This window comes from Schistocerca americana, chromosome 6, assembly GCF_021461395.2.
Source record: "Schistocerca americana isolate TAMUIC-IGC-003095 chromosome 6, iqSchAmer2.1, whole genome shotgun sequence".
NCBI lineage: Eukaryota > Metazoa > Arthropoda > Insecta > Orthoptera > Acrididae > Schistocerca > Schistocerca americana.
The window spans coordinates 493,769,632-493,788,909 of NC_060124.1; the positions used below are offsets into that span (position 1 = coordinate 493,769,632).

General features: G+C 41.7%; 1 protein-coding gene and 1 non-coding gene across 2 annotated transcripts in view; one reads left to right on the top strand and one right to left on the bottom strand.

Annotated features, from left to right (window-relative positions):
* LOC124620244 (cytochrome P450 4C1-like) overlaps positions 1–19,278 on the top strand; it is a 144,240-nt gene that overhangs the window by 67,293 nt on the left and 57,669 nt on the right. The gene's annotated exons all lie outside the window — the stretch shown is intronic.
* Trnas-cga lies at positions 11,796–11,870 on the bottom strand. Its single transcript has one exon. It is a non-coding gene; the product is annotated as a tRNA-Ser (tRNA).

Here is a 19,278-nt window from a genome sequence, read left to right on the forward strand (position 1 = left end):
CGCTTTCATTTTGTCGCTTCATGTAAAGGTACCGTCGGTCACTGTTTGAATTAGTTATCAGCGTGAGCAGGTTAGCTTTTCGCACCTGATGATGGCGACCAGGGGGATCGCGGAAACATTGTGTGCAGATGACAGTTCGATCCAACAGAAGACACGACAAGAATTTGATCTAAATTTGATTACTGATTGGCTACAAGGCTTCCGGAAATCAACTGAAGATCACGGAGGATAAGTGAGAAAAAGTATGGCCGGAGTTCTATGGCACCGAAGCAATGACCAGCCGCTCATGGACAGCAGGCCGGCCGGTAAACTCGTGCGGTTCTAGGCGCTTCAGTCTGGAACCACGTGACCGCTACGGGCGCAGTTTCGTATCCTGCCTCGGGCATGGATGTGCGTGGTGTCCTTAGGTTAGTTAGGATTAAGTAGTTCTAAGTTCTAGGGGACTGATGACCTCAGAAGTTAAGTCCCATAGTGCTCGGAGCCATTTGAACCATATTCACGGCTTTCATCATCTAATTTGCAAAATCAAAACTTATCACGACCCAACCACAACATGTGTGTGTGCAACGTGTAACGAAGACTGTGAATGATATCACATAGAAATGTGCAGTAAAGGAGTGAAATCTATAAATGAATATGCAGAAATGTAAATGTAAATGGGAAGTGTAAAGCAAAGTAACTGTATATTGCTGTTTGGCTGCAATTTTATTAAATAAAATTTATTGGCTATGTGTTAAAAACTGTGCCTTTTAGAATAAGATGTTACCTTCTTTAATCAAAATGTTTTGACATTTTTCTGGCGCAGAAATTCGCAACGACACTGGAGTGCGATACACACGCTGTCATTCTATACGTTCGTTAATTTAAGACATCAAGTAGTTTCTGACAGTTTTAGATGATACTCAACATGCGTAAATTGGACAGTACCATTGTATAAATATTTCTTACGTATGAGTATATCGAACTTTAATATTTTGTACACCTCTGACTTGGACATGAGGTAACTAATCAGTTTCAAGAACGGAAGGGATAAAGAAAGTCTCTAACACATAATAAATAAGTAACGCAGTTGTTTTATGTATGCACAGGCTTATTGTAATTCCTTACTGTGGACAGGTACATACGAAGATGAGGCTGAAATCCCGTAAACTGATCATGTTAAAACAATAGTTAAGATCATTTGCTTGCAGTCTCAGGCAAGTTAATTCTCTCAGTACTGTGATTTGTTTAAATCTGAAACTTTTGTGAACTTTCGTATCATCTGTCGAAGTTTCTAGCATTCCACTGGCTCATTGAGCACCTTGGTTTATCACATACTTCTTGTAATCTACTTCTGCATCTAAATACACACTCTCCAAACCACGGTATGTCGCATGGCGGAGATTACCGTGTACCACTATTAGTCGTTTCCCTTCCTGTTACTCTGGCAAAAAGTGAAAGAGAAGATTGACTTTCTATATGCCTCTGTATGAGCCCTGATATCTCGTATCTTACCTTCGTGTCCTTAAGCTAAATATACGTCGAGGGCAGCAGAATCGTTGTGGAGTCAGCTTCAAATGCCGGTTCACTAAATTTTCTCAGCAGTGTTTCTCGGAAAGAACGTTGCCTTTCCTCCAGGGATCCCCATTTGAGTCTCCGAAGCATCTCCGTATCACTTGCGCGTTTTTCGAACCCACCGGTAAGAAATATAGCAGCCTGTTGCTGTGTTGCTTCAAAGTCTACCTTTAGTCCGAGATGGTGAGGATCCCAAACACTCTACCAGTACACTAAGAATATGTCGCACTAGTGTGCTACATTCGGTCTCCTTTGCAGGTGAACCAAACTTTCCCAGCCACGCGGTCTGGGGCGCCTTGTCACAGTTCGCACAGCACCCCCGTCGGAGGTTCGAGTCCTCCCCTGGGCATGGGTGTGTGTATTGTCCTTAGCGTAAGTTAGTTTAAGTAGTGTGTAAGCTTATGGACCGATGACCTCAGCAGTTTGGTTCCATAGAACTTACCACCAATTTCCAAAATTACCTAAAATTCTGTCCAATAACCGAAGCCGACCATTCGCGTGCCCCTCTACAATCCTTACACGCTCGTGGCAGTTATGAAATGTTACTACTGGGAATAAACGTTACTATGTCACGATAAAACGATATCGTAATAACACGACAATAGCAAGTACCAAAAGCACTTCATAATGCAGATAACTGCCAAATTCACATAACGTTGCTGTTCTTCACTTCAGTACGGACACTTATTTGATTCAGCTCTTCTTCTTTATTTATCTTGCGTGACTCTCCATAACAGCTCCAACTTATACCCATTCGAACTCACATCGTGTAGTCAAACTTTGGCTCCCCTCTCCAATTTTATCAGTCTGGAACCACGCGACCGCTACTGTCGCAGGTTCGAATCCTGCCTCGGGCATGGATGTGTGTGATGTCCGTAGGTTAGTTAGGTTTAAGTAGTTCTAAGTTCTAGGGGACTGATGACCTCAGATGTTAAGTCCCATAGTGCTCAGAGCCATTTGAACCATCTCCAATTTTACCCGACTCTCAACCCCCCCCCCCCCCTCCTCCTCATACACACACAAAATCCCCTCCGTAACCAAATTAACTATTCCTTAAATGTCTAAGAACGTGTCCGTATTATCAGTTATTTCTTTTTTGTGATTAAAGCGGAGTAATTTTTATTTACTTTGTTACTGAGCGGTTTACTATTTCTAGGTTTTGATCTGGCGATGGTAGTAGCCGAAACGGTGTTGTAAATAAAGCCATACACTGCCGTAAAGAAAATGTAATGCACTCAAGGACTCTATCGAGTGGCATAGTATGTAAATACTGAGGGGTTGTAGCGTTAGCGATTTGTTTGTCGCAGTCATCTGTGATCAGATGATCCTCAAGAGGCCTGTCTGTGCACCTGCTGTTTCGACTCTGCAGGCAGTAACTGTGATGAGCTTAGAGGTGAACAGTGTCTGCAGCATCCAGTCTAGTGTATAACGATGCCACTCCGACGGGTACGTAACCGTTTGTAACAACTTAAGCGGGTACGACGTCAAACCGGCCGAGTTGGAGCAGGAGAGACACCACAAGACATTTTAATTTCCACTGTTTATACTTTTATAAATAAATGCATAAAACTTCGTCAGCATGACCAGGAAGGTCTCAGGATTCACAATAATAGAAGTGGAAGTTCAAAAACATAACAAACTGATTTTTTTACGTGTGAAACTTCATAATTTTTTCACTTACTATTGGCTATATTTGTTGCTATAGGAACACTCTTCTTCATAAGTAAGAGAGATGCTTTGATAAATTTTGCAGAGCATACAACCATATTTACAGGTGTATGAAACTGTAGAATTTATTGAATTTATGAAAAAATGAATGAGCTGTTAAATTTTAAACTTCATGTTTAGAAAAAATTTAAATTTTACAGGTAATTAACTCAATTTTTACCGTAGTTTTTAATAGATTTGGAAAATTCTAGAGTTTTGCATTAAGGAGTCTGTGTTTAATAAGTATACCAGTTTAAAAATAATACGATATTTATTTTCGATGTTACATGTACGTAAGTATAGAAATTTGTGTTTTGTGGAGAACGGCCGTTAAAGTTTCTGCTTGAATTTGGCATTCTTTTAGAACTGTCAAGAACCATAAGCTAGTTCTTTTTCATTTTATAAATCAGTTTTCTTCCTATTCACATTCCTATGATGCACTCTTCTTGATTTTATCACCTCCAAAAATGATTTATCTGCTTTAATTACGCGCTATCCGTCTATCGCATTCAAAGCTTTGATGCAGTTCACTCCGGGATTAATTTCCATTTTCTCTAAAACATATTTCCTGCTTTGCACACAATCATTAAAACATGAGACTGCATCGTAAACACCAATAGCAAGTGCATTTCTTCCTACAAAAATGATTTTTGGCAATCTTTCCCATACACATTGATTAAAAATTTCATTTGGGTTTTGGGTGCCGCCATGAAGACATTTCTTCGATAGGTTTTCATTTGCAAGCTCTCTGAATATAGGTCTGATGGCTTCCATTACAGCAGTTGGTAGAGAATTCCTGTGATGATATTCTTCACCGCCAGCAATTGACCTTTGGTAGCCACACCACGGTTCACTTCCTTTTGGACACAAGTTGTGGATAGGGTTATTGTCTGTGGACATTTTGTGGAAGTAGGGTCCAAACTGCTTGCTTCATATTTTGCAGGTCCCCCGTCTTCCTTATTGCCAAGCCATTAAATGTCTGTAGCTTGTCAATTCTGCGTCCGTCAGTTGCCCTAACCCTTTTATTCCCTTCCCAACAGATAATTTTTTTCCTGACATATCTTGTCTCAGCCTTCTAAGCCTAGTGACAAGTCTTTTCTTTACATCTCCCAGACATTCTAACTTTTGCACAATAGTCTCATCTCCATATGGAGCACAATTTTGAACCTCGAGCAAAGCGAAATACACTTACGTATGACAGAAGAAAGCTGTGCAAAGGGTTTTGGCGCTGCGTCTTGGTACACTTAAGACCAAAGAACGTGCCTTATAATCTCGCAAATATATATTTTTATACATAAAACTATTCAGGAAGCCATATTTTTGAAAAATCGATTTTTTTTTTAAATTCTTGATGTCCTGCCCCCCTTATGTCATTTGAAAGAGCTAGCTTTGTGCTCCTGTGGTAAGCTGGTTGGACGTCTCAACGGATTGCTGCACACATTGGGCGCAGTATATCAGTCGCGCGTCGTTGCTTTCAGCAGTGGTCTGTAGAACACTCCCACTCCTAAAGACCATGTTCGGGACATCCACGTAGTAAAAATGCGATTCACGTTATGCGCATTTTGCGAGCAGCGGTGGTCGACAGAACATCATCGGAGGACGAAAACCGGGCACATGTTGCTCCTGCTGCGTCACCAGCGACGTTTGGAAACCTCCCTCTTGCAGCTGCACTAAGATCACGTGTGCCTCTGGCCAAGCTACCATTGACACCACGACATCAGAAAGCACAGTTACATTGGTGTCTTGAAAACGTCGACTGGAGAATGGAATGGCGCTCTGTTGTCTTCGTTGATGAAAGTAGGCTATGTCAGTATGCGACTGGTGGGCGTATACATTTATTGCGTACATCTGGTGAGCTGCCAGTTGCGGAATGCATTCACCCACGACACATTTGCTCCCACACCTCAGGCTTCTTGCTGGAGGATGGTGTCAGTTACAACTCGTGGACATATGGTGTTCACACAGGCTAAAATAACCTGCACAAGTAGTTATCCCCATGCTACTGCTTTTTCTTTAAGATATACACTAATAACATTATTATAAATATGCTCAGTTGTATGAGTTTTGGCCGACCGTTGTGGACGAGCGGTTCTAGGCGCTTCAGTTCCGGAACCGCGCGACTGATACGGTCGCAGGTTTGAATCCTTCCTCGTGCATGGTTGTGTGTGATGTCCTTAGGTTAGTTACGTTCAAGTAGTTTTAAATTCTAGGGGACTGATGGCCTCAGATGTTAAGTTCCATAGTGCTCAGAGCCATTTGAACCATTTTATGAGTTTTGTTTTATCAGTACACAGAAAAAAATTTGCCACAAAGTTATCCAATTTGATGACATTTACCTTTCTACTTTCCTTAAAATCCAAATAATTATAGGCCCAATACAAAAGAAGGTACTTAACTTCATTAAACATGGTAATTAAACAAAACCATTACCCACATATTTACTTATCTGTTCAGTGGAACAGTGTGCGCAAAAACCATGCCACAACTCTTACATTCAACACGATATCCTACAAGCAAGATAATTTATTCAAACTGTTACACACTTACGTACGAGTTCAGTGGTATGAGGAAGAAAAACCATGGCATATTTAATACAATATTCTGAAAAACTATACGCCATATTTAGAAACAAAGTTGTAATACAAAACAGATCTTTTCTTTTCTCATAAACCATTCACAGGCCTGATTTCAATAATGAGATTTGTTTTCTACAATCCGGTTTTGATACTCGTTTCCACAGATATGTGTGCTGTCACAAAGTTACCCTATAATCTACAGAAAAAGTTTTCGCCTCCCAGTGGCCGAATAAATGTTTTGTAAAATTTAACTCCTATACAGAATGAGAAAATCTTGTACAAGTGCTTTGCAGCTTGCAGAAATTCTAACTGTGTCATATTAATAATTAATTTTTTTACATAAGATCTTAGGTGGTAGTAGTTCGAATTACTGGCTAATTTCAAGTGTTGCTCATCGTCAGTGGTGTTTGTATCACAAAAGATACATATTTCTTTTAAAACATTACTTATGTAAATACTTTGGGATTAAAGGAGAGTCCGGCCGGTGTGGCCGAGCGGTTCTAGGCGCTACAGTCTGGAACCGCGCGACCGCTACGGTCGCAGGTTCGAATCCTGCCTCGAGCATGGATGTGCGTGGTGTCCTTAGGTTAGTTAGGTTTAAGTAGTTCTAAATTCTAGGGGACTGATGATCTCAGATGTTAAGTCCCATAGTGCTCAGAGCCATTTGAACCATTTTTGATTAAAGGAGAACACTGATACACTGATGAAAAAGCAGAAGTGTTGACTTGTCGATTGGCACACACAAGAGAAAGAAAACGTTCCATTCGGATTTTACCCTTTGACGAGCTACAGCAAAATAAAATACATGCACACTCACATACAGACACACGCCTATGCCCCTACATGGTGCCGCTGGACTGATACTTCCAATGCTCCTTTGCAGCAGGTGGACTGGTTGTGATGGGGGTAGTGTTTGGTGAGGTGGATCGAGGAGAAGGAGTCGGGTGGAAGGGAGAGGGAATGGAGGTGGGCAGCTTGTTGTTTGGAGGGAGGAGGCCAGGTTGTGGTTAGGAATGCGAGAGGGGAAGTTGAAAGGTACATGGGTTGGCACGATTCTAACAGCTGGTTGTAAATGGCACATACTGGAGGTGATGTGGAGACATGAATTTGGATGGTATGACAGTATGAAGGTAGGGGGAAACTGTTGTGTGTAGGATGCAGGGTCTGTTGTTTACCTGATACTGAGGCCAGGGCGATTGTGGGGGGTGGAGGATGTGTTGCAAAGATCACTCCCACCTATATAGTTCAGAGAAGCTGTTGGGGAGAAATTTCCAGGTGGCCTGAATTGTAAAGTAGCAATTGAAATTGAGTATGTTGCATTCAGCTGCATCTTGTGCCACTGGGTGGTCAACTTTGTTCTTGACAACAGTTTGGTGGTGGCCATTTATCATGGAGGACAGCTGGTTGGTAGCCATAGCAGCATAAAAGGCTGTGCAGTGTTTGCAGCAGAGTTGGTATATGACATGGTTGCTTTCACATCTGAACCAGGCTCTGATGGAGTAGCATAAGCCTGTGGTAAGATTGGAGTAGGAAGTGTTGGGTGACTGGATTGGGCAGGAATGCTTCTCGGTCTGCTACAGGGATGTGATACCCATGGCAACAGGTTGGCGCTGTGGCCATTTGTGAAGGCCCTTGTGAGGCCTACAGCATATTAGGCAACAGAGTTCTCATTACTGTGGATACATCATTTGTTGGTGGCCAGGTTGTACGGGAAGGATTTTTGGATGTGGAAGGGATGGCAGCTGTTGAAATGTTGTTACTGTTAGTGGCTAGCGGTTCTAATGTGGACAGAGATATGTGTGGAGCCATTAGAGAGTTAGATGTCAACGTATTTTAGATGCTATTGTAGGAAGAGGGTAATGCATGATTAGACCACCTGCTTCTCTAGTGGTCTCACGCAACAGATAAATCGGCCAAATGTCGATTACTGTTCGCCATCCTGGACACTTTACCAGATGGTATTAAGAGAAGAATTAAAGAAGATCCAAGAAATACCATCAGGTTTCGTCACGGTTTCCCGCAGAAAACGCGTGAATGTGATAGATGTCACGAGGAAAATGTTGGGCGACGTGGTAAGACATACTGTACAGTGACTTGCATAGTACGTGTGTAGGTTTACATGTAGATGAAAGACGAGGGCAGATCTGCCAGCTAGCCTAGCTGTTTCCCACATCCATATAGGTGAATTCTGGGCTGGTACCCAAGTCACATCTGTTACAGGGTTCAAAAACATTTACAAAACATTTGACTCTTTCCCATGGATTACACTACTCACAGACAGTTACCAAGGGGTAACGGGGTGGCAACAGGGGGGGTTTACAGCCGCGCCTTCAAACTAACGATGACAAATTCAACGGTAGCCATGCCACCCCGTTTTGATATATGACAAAGCCACAAGAAAAAGAAGAAGAAGAAGAAAAGAGAAAATTTGACAGGGGCATGGAAAAGAATTAGCTCTCAACCCACAGTTTTACTTTGGCCAACTGTTAACGTCAAATAACTGTCTCCATTTTCATTTTTTATATTTATTTTATTTTATTTTACTAATTGCACTTGCAACCTACGACCTCAATTACTTGCTGGATGTATTCCAGTTTCTATCTTCCTCTATAGTTTTCAACCTCTACAGTTTCCTCTAGTACCACAGGAGTTATTCCCTGATGTCTCAAAAGATGTCCTATCATCCTCTCCCTTCTTCTTGTCAGTGTTTCCATATATTCCTTTCCTCCCCGGTTCAAATGGCTCTGAGCACTATGGGACTTAACATCTTAGGTCATCAGTCCCCTAGAACATAGAACTACTTAAATCCAACTAACCTAAGGACATCACACACATCCATGCCCGAGGCAGGATTCGAACCTGCGACCGTAGCAGTCCCGCGGTTCCAGACTGCAGCGCCTAAAGCCGCACGGCCACCGCGGCCGGCTTCCTCCCCGGCTCTGTAGAGAATCTCCTCATTCGTTACCTTATCAGCCCAACTAATTTTCAACATTGGTCTGTAGCACCACATCTGAAATGCCTGGTTTCTCTTCTGTTCCGGTTTTCACACACTCCATGTTTCACTACTGTACAATGCTGTACTCTAAACATACATTTTCAGAAATTTCTTCCTCAAATTAAGTGGACTTTCTTGGCGGGGAATGCCCTTTTTGCCCGTGTTAGTCTGTTTTTGATGTACTTCTTCCTCTGTTCGTTATGGGTTATTTTGCTAGGCTAGATAACAGATCCGTTAACTGCGTCAACTTCGTAACCATCAATATCGACGTTAAGTTTCCCGCTGTTCTCATTTCCACTATTTCTCATTCCTTTTGTCTGCCTTAGATTTACTCTCACTCCACGTACTATCTCATTACACTGTTCATTTCGTTCACCGGATCCCGGAATTCTTCTTCACTTTCACTCAGGACAGCACTGTCATCAGCGAATCTTATCACTGACATCCTTTCACCTTCAATTTCAGTTCCGCTCTTGAACCTTTCTTTGATTCCCATCATTGCTTCTTCGATGTGTAGATTGAAAAGTAGTGGCGGAAGACTACATCGCTGCATTTCACCCTTTATAATCCGAGCGTTTCGTTCTTGGTCTTCCACTCTTACTATTCCTTCTTGGCTGTAGTACGTGTTGTATGTTACCCGCACCTCCCAATATCTTATCTCTATTTTCCTCTGAATTTCGAACATCTTGCCCATTTGATACTTTCGAACGCTCTTTCCAGATCGAAAAATCCTATGAACTTATCCTGACTTTTCTTTTGTCTTGCTTCCATTATCAACCGCAGCGTTTGAACTACCTCTTTGTTGACCTTACCTTTCCTAAAACCAAACTGATCGTCATCTAACACATCCTTGTTTTTTCTTTCCATTTTTCTGTATATTATTCTTGTCAGCAACTTGAATCCACGAGGTGTTAAGCAGTTTGTCCAATAATTCTCGCACTTGCAGGCTCTTGCTATCTTCGGAATTGTGTGGAGGATGTTCTTCCGTAAATCAATCGATATATCGCCAGATTCATACATTCTACACATCAACGTGAATAGTCGTTTTGTTGCCACTTATCTCAATGACTTTAGAAATTCTGGTGGAATATTATCTAACCTTTCTGATTTATTTGATCTTAAGTCTTCCAAAGCTCTTTTAAATTCTCATTGTAGTACTGGATCCCTTACCTCTTCTATATTCGCTACTGTTTCTTCTTCTATCGTACCAGACAAATCTTCCCCTCATAGAGGCCTTGAATGTACTTTTTCCACCTATCCGCTCACTCCTCTGCATTTAACACTGGAATGCCCATTGCACTCTTATTGTTACTGGTCATGTTTTAATATCAAGGAAGTTGTTTTGACTTTTGAACAGCTTGAGTCAGTCTTTCAGATAATCATTTCTTTTTCAGTTTGTTCACATTTTTCATTCAGCTATTTCGCCTTAGCGCCCCTGCACTCCCGCTTTCGTTTATTTGTAAGTGACTTGTATCTCGGTGTTCCTGATTTTCTTTGAACATTTTTGCGCTTACTTCATTCGTCGATCACTGGAGTATTCCTTCTGTTACCCATGTTTTCTACATCTAAATCCACATGGATAGTCTGCAAATCATATTTAAGTGCCTGGCAGATGGGTTCATCGAACGACCTTCACAATTCCCTATTATTCCAATCCCGTTTAGCGCGCGGAAGGAAGGAACTCCTATATCTTTCTGTACGAGCTCTGATTTCCCTTATTTTATCATGGTGATCGTTTCTCCCTACGTAGGTCGGTGTCAACAAAATATTTTCGTATTCGGAGGAGAAAGTTGGTGATCGAAATTTCGTGAGAAGATTCCGGAGCAACGATAAACGCCTTTGTTTTAAAGATGTCAACTCCAAATTCTGTAGTATTTCAATGACACTCTCTCCCCTATTTCGTGATAATACAAAACGTGCTGCCCTTCTTTGAACTTTTTTGATGTACTCCGTCAATTCTATCTGGTAAGGATCCCACACGTCGAAGCAGTATTCTAAAAGAGGACGGATAAGCGTAGTGTAGGCAGTCTCCTTAGTAGATCTGTTACATTTTCTAAATGTTCTGCCAGTATAACACAGTCTTTGGTTATCCTCCCCCACAACATTTTTTATGTGTTCCTTTCAATGTAAGTTGTTCGTAATTGTAATTCCAAGGTATTTAGTTGATTTTATGGCCTATAGATTTGACTGATTTATTGTGTAATCGATTACTTTTAGCACTCATGTGGATGACGTCACACTTTTCGTTATTTTGGGTTAATTACCAATTTTCGCACCATATAGATCTCTTTTCTAAATAGTTTTGCAGTTTGTTTCCATCTTCTGATGACTTTATTAGTCGATAAGCGACAGCGTCATCTGCAAACAATCCAAGACGGAGACTTAGATTGTCTCACAAACCATTTATATAGATAAGGTACAGCAATTGGCCTATAGCACTTCCGTGGAGAACGCCAGAAATCACTTCAGTTTTACTCGATGACTTTCCGTCACTTATGACGAACAATGACCTTTCTAACAGGAAATCACAAATCTAGTCACATAACTGAGACGATATTCCATAAGCATGTAATTTCACTACAGGCTGCTTGTGTGGTACGTTGTCAAAAGACTTCCGGAAATCCAGAAATACGGAATCAATTTGAAATCCCTTGTCAATAGCGGTCAACACTTCATGCGAGTAAATAGCGAGTTGTGTTTCTCAAGGACGGTGTTTTCTAAATCCATTTGACTGTGTGTCAATCGACGATTTTCTTCGAGGTAATTCACAATGTTCGAACACTATAGATGGTGTCCCATTTATCTTGACCACCCTAAATAACTCTTTGTCCAGATACAAATTAGAAAATGTTTCAAGCAAATGTTCTTTAACCATCAGGTTAACATCAATCAGCATAGAATGAGATTTTCACTCTGCAGCGGAGTGTGCGCTGATATGAAACTTCCTGGCAGATTAAAACTGTGTGCCCGACCGAGACTCGAACTCGGGACCTTTGCCTTTCGCGGGCAATTGCTCTACCAACTGAGCTACCGAAGCACGACTCACGCCCGGTACTCACAGCTTTACTTCTGCCAGCATGATTGCCATCGTTGTGGCTTTGTTTTTTGTACAAAGATATGAACAGCTTTATGACTTTTTTAAATGGCACCCTGTATTTTTTATTCGGTAATTCATTTTCTCTCCTAAAGACCTATTCAAAAATGTATCACAGTGTACCATTTACTGAAACACAACGTTATTAATTACATAACACAACACTGACTTTGAGCTCAGGATCACAAACTCGTCCATTTGCTGGAGTTGTCAGAAAAAAATGGAAACCATGTAAAAACATAACACAAAATTGACTTTGACTCTCCTGTACCATTGCGCAGGAGTAGAACATACAAAGGTGCTCAAAGTGGGGACCCTGGACACCGATACACTGGTGCACTCGTTGAATGAAAGAATTATTTACTGCTTCCAGTGTTGCCTGCTGAAGAGAATTACAAGCAAGCACGATACGTTCCTGCATGTCCTCTGGAGTTGTTGGGATATCGCGATAGACAACGTCTTTAATGCATCCCCAAAGAAAAAAGTCCAGAGGATTTAAATCAGGAGACCTAGCAGGCCAAGTAACTAACTGTCCATCCTCGACCAATCCATATGCCACGATACCTTTGGTTCAGAACACGACGTGCACGCAAGGCATTACGTGCTGGACATCCATCGTGTTGATACCGCATAAGCATTCTGGTTCTAAGCGGCAGTTCATCCAGGAGAGGAGGAAGAATCCGTCTGAGGAAGATGGCATACACTGTACCGTTTAGACTACCATTGATGAAACAAGGGCAAATAATTGTAGTACCAAGCAACACACACCAGACGTTAACTCTCCATTGACGCTGCTGTTCCACCTGTCTAAGCCATCGTGGGTTGTCGCTGCATTAAGAATGCGTGTTCCTTGTATTTACCTGTCCTTTGTTTCAGAAGGAACATTTATCGGTAAATAGAACATTGGAGAAGAAGTTCGGGTTTGCCAGGATTTGCTGCAGCGCCCACTGTACAGTTCGATTCTGAAAATCATTCCCATGCAATTCTTGATGCAGTTGTACATGGTAAAGATGGAATCGGTGACGTGTAAGAATACGATGTACACTGGTTTAAGGAATGCCAGTCTCGTGTTCAAGCTGTCGTGTGCTCACATGTGGATTCATAGCAACGGAAGCCAGAACGGTAACTTCGGCAGCTTCGTCTGTGCGAGTGCAACGACGGTTGCGTTGTCATGGGTCGAAACTTCCCGTTTCCTGAAGCGTCGCAACAAGACGAGAAAACATCCGTCGAGAAGGTGGGTTCTTGTCAGGATATCCCTCTCTGTACGGTTCCGCTGCTTGCGTAGCTTTTCGCCTATCTACAACAGCATTAAAAGAAACGTTATGTTCCCAGAATGAGATTTTTCACTCTGCATCGTAGTGTGCGCTGATACGAAACTTCCTGGCAGATTAAAAATGTGTGCCCGACCGAGACTCGAACTCGGGACCTTTGCCTTTCGCGGGCAAGTGCTCTACCATCTGAGCTACCGAAGCACGACTCACGCCAGGTACTCACAGCTTTACTTCTGCCAGTATCTCGTCTCCTACCTATCAAACTATACAGAAGCTCTCCTGCGAACCATACAGAACTAGCACTCCTGAAAGAAAGGATATTGCGGAGACATGGCTTAGCCACAGCCTGGGGGATATTTCCAGAATGAGATGCTGTCAGAAGTAATCTGTGAGTACCGGGCGTGAGTCGTGCTTCGGTAGCTCACATGGTAGAACACTTGCCCGCGAAAGGAAAAGGTCCCGAGTTCGAGTCTCGGTCGGGCACACAGTTTTAATATGCCAGGAAGTTTCATATCAGCGCACACTCCGCTGCAGAGTGAAAATCTCATTCTGGAAACATCCCCCAGGCTGTGGCTAAGCCATGTCTCCGCAATATCCTTTCTTTCAGGAGTGCTAGTTCTGCAAGGTTCGCAGGAGAGCTTCTGTAAAGTTTGGAAGGTAGGAGAAGAGATACTGGCAGAAGTAAAGCTGTGAGTACCGGGCGTGAGTCGTGCTTCGGTAGCTCAGATGGTTTGCCGGCACGGTAGCTCAGCGTGCTCGGTCAGAGGGTTACGTGCTCTCTGTAATAAAAAAACTGAGTCAATCGATCAACAACGAACATAAATCGATGTCTCACGACGTCCGCGCCGAGCAGATGCAACGAACAATAACGAACAAAATGCGATTAAAAAAAAAAAAATGTTAGAGCACTTGCCCGCAAAAGGCAAAGGTCCCGAGTTCGAGTCTCGGTCGGGCACACAGTTTTAATCTGCCAGGAAGTTTCAAACGTTATGTTGATGCAGATTGAAGGAAGGACAGCCTTTACTGTATGCCTACTGTACACAACAGTATATAAGGGACTAAACAATTGTACTAAATGTTTCCGTACATAAGAAAACAGTATTGCGATTACCGTTCTGTTAACTTACACTCCCCATAGATGAGTAGCATTTCTACCTCCCCTTCGTTTGTGTACATTCTATTCATACAAATTTCCAACTGACGAAGGTTGACGGAATGACGGGTGTGCATTCTGCTTATGTTTACATTTGTTCTCTGTCAAAGTCAGCACGTGGATGTGTTCCATTACCCCGAGTACCTGCCCTAGGCTCTGGGAGCGTCAACGTCACTGTTGAGTTATGTAATTAATAACGTTGCGTTTCAGTGAATGGTACACTGCGATACATTTTTGAATAGGTCTTCAGGAGAGGAAACAAATCACCGAATAAAAAATACAGGGTGCCATTTAAAAAAGTCATACCGCTGTTCATATCTTTGTAAAAAAAACAAATCTACAACGAAGGCAATCATGCTGATTGATGTCACCCAGATGGCTAAAGAACATTTGCTTGAAACATTTTGTAATTTGCATCTGCACAAACAGTTATTTAGAATGGTCAAGATAAATGGGACACCCTGTAGATCATCTAAAATCCTTCTGCATATCGACGTTAACAATATGGACCTGTAATTTAGTGGATTACTACTACTACCATTCTTGAATACTGGTGTGACCTGTGCAACTTTCCAATCTTTGGGCATGGATCATTCGCCGACCGAATGGTTGTATATGATTGTTAAGTATGGAGCTATTGCATCAGCGCACTCTGAAAGGAACCTAATTGGTATACTGTTTGGACAAGAAGACTTGCTTTTATTAAGTGATTTAAGTTGCTTCACCCTCCGAGGATATTTACTTCTACGTTAATCACGTTGGCAGCTTTTCTTGATTCGAATTCTGGAATATTTACCTCATCTTCTTTTGTGAAGGATTTCGGAAGGCTGTGTTTAGTAACTCTGCTTTGGCAGCACTGTTTTCGATAGTATCTCCATTGCTATTGCGCAGAGAAGGCATTGATTGTGTCTTGCCACTAGCATACTTCACATATGACCAGAATCTCTTTGGATTTTCTGCCATGTTTCGAGACAACGTTTCGTTGTGGAAACTGTTATAATCATCTCGCATTGAAGTCTGCGCTAAATTTCGAGCTTCCGTAAAAGATCGCCAATCTTGGTGATTTTGTGTCTGTTTAAATTTGTCATGTTTGCTTTGTTGTTTCTGCAACAGTGTTCTGACCATTTTTGTGTACCAAGGAGGATCGGCTCCGTTGTTTGTTAATTTATTTGGCATAAATCTCTCAATTACTGCCGATACTATTTATTTGAATTCAAGTCACATCTGATCTACACTTATATTGTTAATTTGGAACTTTGCAGTTACCTTCTTCGTACAGATGTTTTTCTTTCAAATTTCTGTGATAACCCTTTCCAGAGATGTTCGTACCTCTTAAATTGAGCTGCGTGCTGAGTTATTTCTTATCGCCGTATCTATGGCCTTAGTGCACTTCAAGCGTATTTCTTTATTCTTTAGTATTCCGTGTTCCACTTCTTTTGGTATTGATCTTCCAGACTAGTCTCAAATTTCACCCTACTCTTCATCACTAATAAATTGTGGTCTGAGTCTATATGTGCCCCTGGGTACGCCTTACAATCCAGTATCTGATTTCGGAATATCTGCCCGACCGTGATGTAATCTAACTGAAATCTTTCTATACCTCCCTGCCTTTTCCACGTACTCCTCCTCCTCTTGTAATTCTTGAACAGAGTATTCTATATTACCAGATGAATTTACTGCCAAACTCAACAAATTTTTCTCCTATCTCATTCGTACTAGCAAGCCCATATCCTCCAGTAGCCCTTTCTTCTACTCCTTCCCCAACAACTACATTTGAGTCCGCCACGATTACTAGATTTTCATCTCCCTTTACGTACTGAATTACCCGTTCTGTATCCTCATGTACTTCCTCTATCTCTTTACGTTCAGCTTGCGGCGTCGGCATGTATATCTGAAGTACTGTTGTCGGTGTTGGTTTGCTGTCGACTCTAATGAGAACAACGCTATCACTGAACTGTTAACAGTAACACACTCTCTGCCCTACCGACCTGTTCGCTACTCCATTACCATAATATTTCAGTAAACAACATACAACGATGGGGAATGAATATGTTATGCCATGAGTACTTTGATCAAATGCTACCGAACCATTACTCCAATATTTTCACACTAGTGTAACATGTGACATTACTGTCAAAAATCACTTGGTTTCCTTTTTAGATTTTGGTGTTATTTAATGGTTGTTTCGAGGAAAAGCAGTCTATAAAGGTTTAGAAAACCTTGGCACCGTAGTTCCGATTGAGGAACATGGCAACCTTCGTCGAAAGCTGTTATTGTACTCTAGTAGGCTTTAGACAGTTTTATTAAAAGCAATAATTTCCTATCAGTGCCATCGATTATATTTTTCTAATATGTAACCTGAAGCTTTGTCTTTGTCCCTGCTAAACTGGTGTTTGAGAACAACTTAGACAGTGGAATACTTAATTTGGGGCTGTATTCTGACTTACATCAAGAGGAAGTCTAATTAATTGCATTCTTCCAGTAAATCAGACTGCCTGTTTGTTTGTGTGCTTTCCAGCTTACCATGCTATATATTTTGTACTGGTTCAAACCTGGTCAGGGTAGTTTCACGAAACTGATCTCTTAGTACTAGCTCTGATGTCAACTGTTAGTTTAACATATTATTTGTAAGTATTTAGGCAAGGGAATAGCATTGTAGTACTTAGTTTTGCGTTGATAATCATTTTTAGGCAGTAATTTGGCGAATATGTATACAGATCCGCCAGAAAAATGTATACACACTTTAAGGAAAAAAAAGTATTACTTAGGTGTGTATTTTACATTTAATAATTGACCACACATGTTGTACAACCTTTAGTTTAGCACCTGGTTCCTTTTTAATAATCAAAATGTTCACCGCTGGCGGCTACACACATAACAGAACGACGAGCGATCGCCGCAACTACGTCAGTCATTGTTACAGTGGAGATTGCTGCACATGTCGCTGTAATCTCCTGGCGAAATTCCTGCAGCATGGGTCGCTTACTTCGATAAATGTTATCTTTCACAGTTCCCAAAAGTAAAAGTCCATAGGAGTTAGATCTGGCGACCGTGGAAGGAACTCAATGGGTCCTCTTCGTCCAATCCAATGCCCCAGAAAATTGTCATCCAGGAGAGATCGTACAGATAGGTGATAGATAGGTGACGCCCTGTCCTGTTGGTAGAAGACCTCTTCATCAGGTCCATAAAGCGCATGTACACCTGTCAAAACTGATGTGCATAACATTTCCAGGTACACTTCTCCAGTGACAGTGGCATAAAAAAACTGTCCTACTAAGACCCTAGATGATAGTCTACACCACACAGGAACCCCTGGTAGATTGACGGCTTTATACACGTAAACATGCGGATTTTTCGGTGCCCAGTACATACTGTTCTGCCGATTCACGGTCCCATTAAGTTTAAATTGTCTATCGTCACTCCACACTCCCTTCGACACAAATTGTTCGTCATCAGTTACAATTTGCTGATACCATTTGCAAAATTGCATTCAGCAATCAGGATCGTCATGATTAATCACGTTCAGTAATCGTGGAATGTACACTTTACACCTTGCAGCTTTCAGAATTCTTCGTACGCTTGTACTGCTAACCCCCAACTTCACGTGCACATTGCGTAGAAAACTTCTGTGGAGAATTAACAAATGTTTCCAACACGAGAGCTGACGAAGCAGGACATGTAGCTGTACGTTGTCTTCCTGATCTTCCTTTGTGGAATCACAAATCGTGCCATCCAACTGAAACTTGTCAATGATGCGTTTAATTGTTTGGTGGGTTGTGGTTTCTGTTTCAGACTCCCGCATCCACTGACGCTGCACTTCAGCGGCATTAGCAAATTTGAAAGACCACTTCACAATATATTTTCGTTGCTCGAATGTCAAGCGTGCTCCAGCCATCTTGTTTTCTCAATACCGAGATGAAAGTAGTAACAACTGTTGACCCAAAGACCATACTACAACACACTAGTACTCAAATCGAACGACATTATCGATACCTCGATAGAGCCTGACCAAGTGTGTGTACATTTTTCTGGTGGACTCTGTACGTGTAGAAAATAACATTTAACATTCCGAAACTTGGTGTAAACATTGCATTTTTTTGCATTGCTGACATATTTTTTCAGATATTTTAGACTTGGGAAGAATAATGTGACAAGCATAACAGATGCGCAAAACAACTGATGTGAGGCTCTGTTGTGCCTTAAACCATATATGGTAGTCAGGCAAAATTATGAATACCGCCCTCTAATGATGATGATCAGCAGCAGGAGCTTAAACAAGTAGATGAATTCATTTCTCGTTTTTGACGTTTGGCGGAATATTGGTTAAAGTAAAAATCATCTTTGACAGCTACGTTTTACTAATTCGTTAACCAAACTTTTATTTTTAACTAGTCAAGGAGAGTACATTTTACACCCATTATGGTATTCTGTAGTGAACGACACATACCTTCCAATGCAATTTACCGATGTTGCTGGTTAGCCTGTCCACAAACGACATTTTGAAGTCAGTAAGCCGGCCGGTGTGGCCGAGCGGTTCTAGACGCTTCAGTCCGGAACCGCGCGACCGCTACGGTCGCAGGTTCGAATCCTGCCTCGGGCGTGGATGTGTGTGATGTCCTTAGGTTAGTTAGGTTTAAGTAGTTCTAAGTGCTAGGGGACTGATGACCACAGATGTTAAGTCCCATAGTGCTCAGAGCCATTTGAACCTTTTTTTGAAGTCAGTAATGGAAACGTAGTTGACAATGTCTTCATCATTTTATGTACCTATTTCTGAAATGTTTTCATGTGTGTGACATACTTTTTTCACAAATATTTCATGTCGTTCGGATACTTTTTAACACAGACGAGATGGTGATACAATGTAATTGGCTCTTTCATTTTCATTCTCGCTAAAATACAAGACACTGATTGAAGGAGAGGAGGGGAGA